The sequence below is a fragment of the Sceloporus occidentalis genome, unplaced genomic scaffold, assembly GCF_023333645.1.
Source record: "Sceloporus occidentalis isolate IW3139 unplaced genomic scaffold, rSceOcc1.0.p SCAF_7, whole genome shotgun sequence".
Taxonomy (NCBI): Eukaryota; Metazoa; Chordata; class Lepidosauria; order Squamata; family Phrynosomatidae; genus Sceloporus; species Sceloporus occidentalis.
In genome coordinates this window covers 13,330,878-13,339,857 of record NW_028316987.1, presented here as the reverse complement: position 1 = coordinate 13,339,857, position 8,980 = coordinate 13,330,878, and the positions used below count along the sequence as shown (strand labels likewise).

Below are 8,980 nucleotides of genomic sequence, written 5' to 3'. Positions count from 1 at the left end.
ACGGCTTCCAGCTTCTTCAGACGCATGCATCATTTAAACAGCATATCTCCAAAATGACACGAAGCAGCTTTATTTTGGCCTGTCTGTCTGGGTTCTCAATCAAGGATGCCACGGTTCTGAGTCTGCAAGACCTGAGCAGGGCAGTAGCTGACAGGAGGACCTGGAGGTCTCTCATTCATATGGTTACCATAAGTCAAAGTCAGCTTGACAAAAACAGAGGCACAGATTTCAGATGAACATTAAAGGAAACAATTCTTAACTGTAGAAGTTATTTGATGTTGGCACCAAAGAGAGATGACAATTTCTTCCCAGGTGATCTTTCAATAGACATTGGACACCGCCTATTGAGGATGCTCTAACTCTGGATTCCTGCTTCAGGTACTGAATGAGGTCCCTTCTATGATTCTGGTGCTACCTCTGCTATTATGCCTAGGAAGGTGTGAATGTGGAGAGGCATGGCAGCTTTGAAAACCTGGAAGAGGCAGGCGAGTAGGTGGTGATTGCATGCTAGTGTGTTGCAAGGTGATATATGAGCAATGTGGCACTTCTCAGATGTCTGTCTATGCCTCCAAAAGGTGGAGGATTCTAATTCACAATCAGATCCTGAAAACTTAAGTGAACTTTGTAACAACATTAATGGGCTAAATCTACTGTTACGATTAATTTGGGTGTATTTCTTTGGTCAGTTTATTTTATTTTATTTTTAAATAACTAAACAGTTAGGAAACACGAGTGCCTAGTTTAGGTCAGGGAAAGGTATTTTATTTCCTTCAATCCCAACAGAGTAATTATGTACCCTTAGCTATTATGACCTCCAATGACCTATAGTAACAAACATTAAAATGATTAACTAGTACTCTGTGGCTGATGTCTCTTGCATTGATCTTTCCAATCCTCTCTCTCCCCCTGCTATTTTTAAAAGTGCTATCCGTAGTGGTAGGTGTTGTTGTGTGCCATCAAGGTGAACCTATCATAGGGTTTTCTGGGGCTGAGAGTGTGTGACTTGGTGAAGGTTACCCAGTGAGTTTCCATTGCTGAGCTGGGAATCAAACCTGATCTCCAGAGTCACAGTCCAATGCTCAAACCACTACATCATGCTGACTCTCAGTGCTACCTAACATTAGCAGCTCTATACACTATTCTATGAAGAAGCAAATCCTTATTTCCAAACCAATGGATCACGTCTTCATATCAAAGTGATAGGAACAGGTGCTACCCAAGAAACTGCCAATCCTACCTTTGTGTACACTAGCGCTTATTAAATGTGTCAACTGAAGTTCCTAGACTCTGTCTGTAGCCTGGCTTTCTTTTCTTTTTTCTTTTTAGCTAGGGACCTCTCATGCCCGACTGAGTGAAGGTGATAATCATATTCAGAAACAACCTGGAAGAAAAAAACAGTAACATATTTTGTTATTTGGCTTGTCTAACAAATCTAGCACTTGTTAAGTTACTTTTTTGAACTGTAGTTCCCATTACCTTCCATGCAGCATGACCAACATAGTCCAAACATTAATTTCCCTCCATTCTATAATATTCTTTGTTTCTGCCCACAAACTTTTATCTCTTGATTCTTCTATTTTATTTTATAAACATTTAGTAACACACATATCACTATGTACATGTATATTTGCAAAGCTGATGTAATCATTTGGAGAGAGATACCGCCAGTGAAAGGGATAGCAATGAAACATCCCTTCTTTTGCCAAACAACGCCCTCTCCTCCCTCAGTATTATCTAACTCCCCCTGGGCCTCTTTTGGCAGGTCATTGGCACTGTGGCCATGTGCCCTGCAAGCCTCCAACATGCATATATAGTCTGCCTGCACATCTTTCCAGACCTTGCCCAGCCCACAGCATGAGCAATAGCTTACACTGAGTCAAGGCACCATCAGGCCACCCTGTTATGATTTCACTTCAGAGAAACTCTGTAATCTGAACATCCTACTTCGGTTGCCTGCCCTTCCTCCGGGCTTAGATGGAGAAACTTGGCCTCCCCTACTACTTTCCTCCCTCTCTCCTTTCTTTCTATTTTGCAATCTCTCCCTCTTGCTTAACACTGTCAGATCCAAGTTCTGTAAAAGAAATGCAGTGTGATGCTCAACAGTCTGATCAAGGTGTTACTAACAAGACAGTGCTGAGTTGAAATGGAAGTGCGGGGCATCACTGTCCCTGTCTCAAGTGGAGGATGTCTTTTCCTCTCCCATGAAATGTATTCCCCCTCTTCAACAGTATGTTGGGTGTAAAAGTGTCAGAAAGGGTGTCAAAGAGAATGTGTCCTGTTATCCAAGGGATCCAGTCATCACTTCCTCACCTCACTCCAGTTGCTCATATTTGCAGCAGAAAGTGGGAAGGGCAATGCATTGGGATGAAAGCGAAGCAATATGTTGACTAGTGTTGAAAATTAAAATGCACATTTTGTTTTCCCAGGCAAGAATTGTACTATTTTTCTCCACACTGGAAGAAAGCCATTGAAAAGTGAGCAGTGTTAAAAAAACTTATTTGTAATTTGGGCCTTATTCCATGCCAAAATATTATTATTATTTGCTCAGAAAATTTCACTTTCTGCACAAAAAGCAAGTTCCCTGCACAGAGAGCAAAATGTTCAGCAAAGAAATGTTATTTGCTGTGCAAAAAATGCTATTTCTGTGCAGCAAACTTTTTTGGGCAGAAATGCTGTGATCTGTGTTGAAAATCTTGTTTTCTGTGCAGAAAACTCATACACATTTTTATACACAGAAGAAATCCCCATCTACAAAGATTGACACCCACCTAGAATTCTCATCAGGTTTTCCTGACACATGAGATGCTCAATATTAAAATAGATATTATAATATTATTCCTTTCCCTAGTGTTGAGCTGCACATCCCTGGCTGCATTCTGTGACAATCAGTCACATGCTATACCTGTGTTCTGCATCCTATTACAGTTTGTGTCTTCTTTATCCAAAATGCTTGAGACCAGATGTGTTATGTATTTCAGATTTTTTTCAGATTTTGGAATACATGTATTTGCATATACATAATTAGACAATAATGAGGCTGGAGAGGGATTGGGGATCTGTGAAATGGCAAGAATCCAAGAGCAGTGCTTAGCAAAAATCCACCCCTTCTGCTATTTCATAGATGCTTGCACCTCTCTCCAAAAACGCCTCTCTCCAGGCAGCCTCACAACTACTGTAAGGTACAGAGCTCAAAAAATTGGATTTTGCAGTATTTTGGATTTCAGGATTCCAGATAAGGGATACTCAGCCTGTACATTCTACCCCATTCCTACAACTGTATATATATGCTTGGTACCTGAGGGTTTAATACCATTTAGTACTGCATCTGAAGAAGAGGGTTGATATATATGAAAGCTCATGCTAAAATAAAAACCAGTTAGTGTTAAAGGTGCTGTAACATTTTTTCTCCCCCTCTGTCCCTCCTTTTTATACTATGTCTATATACCTCTGGGGCTCAAGTCTGATGGTGCTACACTGATGGCTAGTAAACCTGCAAGTGCAATACATAAGAAGAGCCTTGTTAGATTAGGCCTCAGGCCTCTCTAGTCTGATCCCACTGCAGCCAACCAGATGTTTAGGGGAAGCCCATAATCAGGACAAGAATATGGTACAGTACCAAAGGATCCCTGTGTTTCCCAGCAATTGAAGTACAAAGACATACTGTCTCTGATTCTGGTGGCATCACAGGACAAAGCAAATGATCTGGGTTGCCCTGCCAATGGTCCCAGTTCTTCTCCCCCTCCCACTCCAACACATACACACACCTGAAGAATAACACAAATGTGAGGGCTGAGTTTAGTTTGCTCTCAGTCACAGAAGCCAAATCTGATTTATGTGACCCTTGTGAAATCAATGTATAATATATGGGCATCCTGGTGAAGTCCCTCCTTGTTATAAAAAATAACTCACAACTTAATATCCAGGACCAACACAAAGGCTGCTAGTATTGAAGCAACCTAGAGAGATCAGTGATTGTGAACAGTTGTGGGGAATACACAAAACAATGAATGTGGGGGGGGGGGGGCTGAGGAGCAGAGATCTTTCCTCCCCATCAAAGAACCACTTGTACAGTCAGCCCTCCATATCCATAGATTTTTTTATCCACAGCTTCAAGTATGCACAGTCTGAAAATATTTTTTAAAATATACAATAAATTCCAAAAAGCAAACCATGATTTTGCCCTTTTATATAAGAGACAACATTTTACTATGCCATTGCATTTAATGGGACTTGAGTATCTACATTTTTTGGTATCCATAGCAGTGATGGCGGTGCGGTGCTGAAACCAAACCGCGACAAATACCAATGGCCCTCTATTGAAAACCAATCCCAAAATTAAGCTCTGGACTATTTAGCTTAGACACCTGCCTGGTGTACCAGTTCCATATCATGCACAGAGACGTTGTAGGTCCTATGTACAATGTATACATTTTTGCAACAGACTTTTTGTTTTCAACTGCAGATGGAAGGCATAGCTGAATTTTTAGATCCCATTTTCTCCAGTAATAGGCCAAGAACCACCAGTGGGCCTCACCCTCAGGTCATTTTCAAGTAGGCTTCAGTGCCACAAGCCACCTACTTCCCCCGCCCTTCCATCCTCATCATCTTCCCTCTCCTATCACACAGAACAAGAGGGACTCCTCATTTAAGGCTGCCAAATTGAATACCAGGAAGAGTACCTTTAACTGTTGTAAAAAAACTGGAATTTCAGCACGTGTCGCTTATTCTGCAACCAGGTGACAAACAAGAGCAGCTGAAGTCCCCTCTTCTACTCACCATTAAAGTTAAAGGAGTGTTATCCTAAAGGTGGGGGATGTTGGAGGTCCTCACTCACAATGTCATCATCTCCTTGAAATTTGGGGAAATGATAGCTCAAAAGGAGGCCTGGAAGGGGAGGGTAACAGCAGGGATATTTTCACCTATATATACTGGTACTAACTGCGGAGTGTGCTCCAGTTTCAGTTAAAAAAATAGCGTTTTGTTTAGTAATATACAAGCATGCATGCACACACAAGAACCATATCATGCAAGGCTATTGGAGAGAGGTGTGGCAGGCTGGATAGGGAGAAGATGGTTGTTAAAGAGGGTGATAATTCCCAATCCTGACAAGAAATCTGTCGAAAATGCAGCACTGCATCTAGCACAGTGGCTCAGACAGACTGTGTCTGATGGTTACACAGAGGGAGCTCTGGTCTGTGAACACGTGGTCTATGAACATAGTGGCTAGGGTTGGAGGCAGATATTTATACTCCATTTCATACCCTCAAGGGACGTGTTGTGTTATATTCGGTGTGACAAATCTTTGATGGTTTTCTCAGGAGATTGACAAAAAGGGTCCGGAATGGCTGATGGTCACAGGTCCAGACTGACAATACATTGATTAGATCTGAGACAATCTCTTAATGATCAAGCAAGAAGGGTATATAGGAACATTGTCACAAGGTGAAGTAAAGGTTTTGGTCACTGTTTTTCGATGGGACTCCTTTGCTTCCATTTTATGTAGCAATACATGGAACCTTGAGAGGAGCAAGATGATCAGCAAGCCTATTTCCTTATTTTTATTCATGACTCTGCCTGTCCTCTAGTCAATGTGACTCCTACATATATATAACTTCTTGTTTATGCAGGTCATCATGATCCCAAAACACGCCCAACTCTAGATATTAATTATGAAACTGCATATCCAGCAGGAGAGCTGTAGGGTATACTAACATTAGCCCTCTCCAGTTTTTACTCTGGCAGTCTTATGCATAGTACATATGCATGCATTTGGCTGGAATAGAAAGCAAAATGTATAGTATGCAAGGCTGAAGTGGAGGAAAAAAAGAAGGAGAAATGAAGACAGAAAACTGACAATAGATAGGAAAAGTAGCTGGCTGAATATGAGGACAGGAAGGAGAAAAGCAGGAGGAAAACAAGTGGAAAAGACGAATGGACTTTAAAAAGAACAAGAAGTACTGCGGCTGCTGTGCCAGTGGCCTCCTCTGACTTAGGAGAACAAGCTGGTATTGTGCAGTCACACCAGGAACTAGACATCCTATGTGTGATCTGAATGGGAGGGCAGAAAGTAAAACTGAATAAAGGAGGCTGGCAGAGGTCCATGCTGGGAGGACACAGAGGATAGCCAGCCTCTTCTGAAGATGGTTCTTTGAAAATAATTAAGAAGCAAAGTAATTACAAATCATAACAAACTGAAGAAAGAAGTGAGAGAAGCTATTATACAAGGGCCTCATTCCCGCTACAAAACAAATAGTTTTTTGAGTCAAATGGATGAAGCAATTTAGCGCTGAATAGACATTCACTCTATTTGAGCAGTGATCAAACCTACCCGCTTCAATTTAATCCACTTTGCGTTCACATTCAGCAATGGATCAATTCAACATGAAGTCGCCTCACAGGGGTGACAGTGCCACAGGAACTGCCTTGTGTTCTATCTTCTTGCTATAGGATCATAGGTGCAGGTGATCCTTGGTATAGGATCATAGGTATCTCTGCCACTTTTTGTTACACAGAATACTTTCAAGCATTTGTGGGGCATACAACTAATAAAATAGTCCTGCAATATTTCCGACATACAGAGAGATTCTGCTACATCTACCTGCTTTAACTGCCCAGGCTCAGTGCTATGGAATTTGTAGTTTTGTAAGATATTCAACCTTCTCTGTCTGAGAGCTGTGGTTATTTTATTTTTTATATTTACTATTTTATATTTTACCATTTCTTTGTAAATACAGTATATCTATATTTTATTATTTTTATTTTATTTTTATTTACTATTTTAGATTTTACTATTTCTTTACAATTACAGTATATCTTTACCATTTTTATTTTTTATTTAATATTTAATATTTTGCTATTTCTTTGCAATTACAGTATATCTATATTTTACTATTTTACTATTTTATTTTTTATTTACTATTTTATATTTTACTCTGCAATTACAGTATTTCTATCTTTTACTATTTTTATTTTATTTTTTATTTTCTATTTTATACTTTACTGTTTCTTTGCAATTTACAGTATATCTAGCTTTGAATTTTAGAATCTTTTTCTCCTTTTATGGCTGTCCTCCCCATTTTTAAGCATTTTCTGGCTGCAGTCCCCCCCCGCATTCCTAGTACACTCAACCCTCCATATTTGCGGCTTTGATTATTTACAGATTTGATTAATATGCTCTCTCTAGGAATATCTAGGCCCTCCAGCACAACTCTATGGTCAATTTTAACCAAAAGTTGCACTGGAGGACCTAGAGATTCCTAGAGAGGACACTCCGCTAGGCATTTGTAGCTCCTTCAGCACAACTCTATGGTCAATGTCTGACAGAGGTTGACCACAGAGTTGCACTGGAGGACCTAGAGATTCCTAGAGAGGACACTCTGCTAGGCATTTGTAGCTCCTCCAGCATAACTCTATGGTCAATGTCTGACAGAGGTTGACCACAGAGTTGTATTGGAGGACCTAGAGATTCCTAGAGAGGTGTTCTCTCAGGTAAAAACACGATGTTTTTTATTATTTGCTGTTTTTCCACATTCACGGGGGTCTTGTGCACCTAACCCTAGAGAATATGGAGGGACAAGTGTATAAAGGCTTGATGATCCCAGGTCTGAGAAGAACTCTTTGACTATTGCTTCAAACTACAAGTCCCATCAGCCTTTGCGACAGCCTGCAGCCAGGCCCACCCAGGAAGGCAGGGGAGAGAAAGACAGAGCCAATGGGAGAAGGCAGGCAGCGCTCAGGCAAGAGGCACGTGAAGGAGAGGCTGCCCTATGGCAGGGCTGGAGTGCATCTAGCCATATGAGAAGAGGAGGAGGAGAGAGAGGAAAGAGGGAGAGAGGCAGAGGAAGAGAAGGAGGAGGAGGAGGCTTGGACAAAAGCAGCAGCAGCAGCTCCAGCATCTGGGCAAGGACTGAGAGAGAAGAAGGGCAAGGCACTTTAATACCAAAGTAAGTGTTTGTGGGACAGAGCAAAACAGAAGTTCCTCTCATTCCTTTATTGACCATTGGGAGGGAGAAATGCCTTTCTTTCTTTCTAAAAAATAATAAAATTATGGTAACCCGCCTTGAGTCCCATGGTGAGAGGAAAGGCGGGCTATTAAACAAACAAATAAGCAACCTGAAAATAAACGACTGCATTTCCTTTGGAGGAAAGTTTGTATTTGTTTGGTGTTTTGTTGATATTTATTCCTCTGCATCCCTTTGGGGTGGTTTTTCTGGACCTCAGGAGGCCCTCTCCACCAAAGAAAAAGTGCTTATTTGTTTGATATTTTATTGGCATTGCCCTGCATCTTTGGGGTTTTCCTGGACCTCAAGAGGCCCTCTCCACCAAAGAAAAAAGTATTTATTTATTTGGTTTTATACACACACACACACACACACACATATATATATATATTCGTCCCTCTTCTCTTCTTCAAATATAGGGGAAGGGAAGTTCTCCCTGCACCCCCCCCCCCCATAATAAAATATAATCGTATTATTTCTTACCCAGTTCTCCCCAAGGATTGAAGCAAGGTACAACTTCATCATCATCATCATTTATTTATTTATTTATATAGCACCATGGCACTTTACAACAGAATGAAATGTAGAGTAACACAGAATATACAATGCAGGGGAAAAGATACTAATGCTCTTACTGAGTCTTCTTCAGCTTCTTGGGAGAGCTGCTTGGCTTTACCGTCTTTGCTTAGTAAAAAGCTGTGAATGCAGTGTACCTTTTGTTGTGCTGTGTTGGGGAAATAGGTAATCACTTTTGCTTTATCTCTGTTTAGCACACCAGCAATACTTTTTGTTCCACTGTACCCGAAGAACTGGCGTCTCCCTATTCCTTCCACCCGCGCACCTCTTGCCAACCCACAGGAGATTTTCTAAACTGTATGATTGCACAGAAAGGTATTGCAGAGAACTCTGAAAGGCCCTCTCTTCTTCAGGAATCCCTTGGTAGGATAGAGGTAGAAGAAAGGCCTAAAATAACATGGAAC

The 8,980-nt window shown here is 41.0% G+C and overlaps 1 protein-coding gene across 2 annotated transcripts in view; it reads left to right on the top strand.

Annotated features, from left to right (window-relative positions):
* Positions 1-7,765: 7,765 nt before the first annotated feature.
* The window catches only part of LOC149309215 (ATP-citrate synthase), a 68,531-nt gene continuing 67,316 nt past the window's right edge, over positions 7,766-8,980 (top strand). For both annotated transcript variants that reach the window (XM_089531981.1, XM_089531980.1), the window contains exon 1: positions 7,766-7,943. The gene's annotated coding sequence lies outside the window, so the exon portion shown is untranslated. The remainder of the gene's footprint in view (positions 7,944-8,980) is intronic.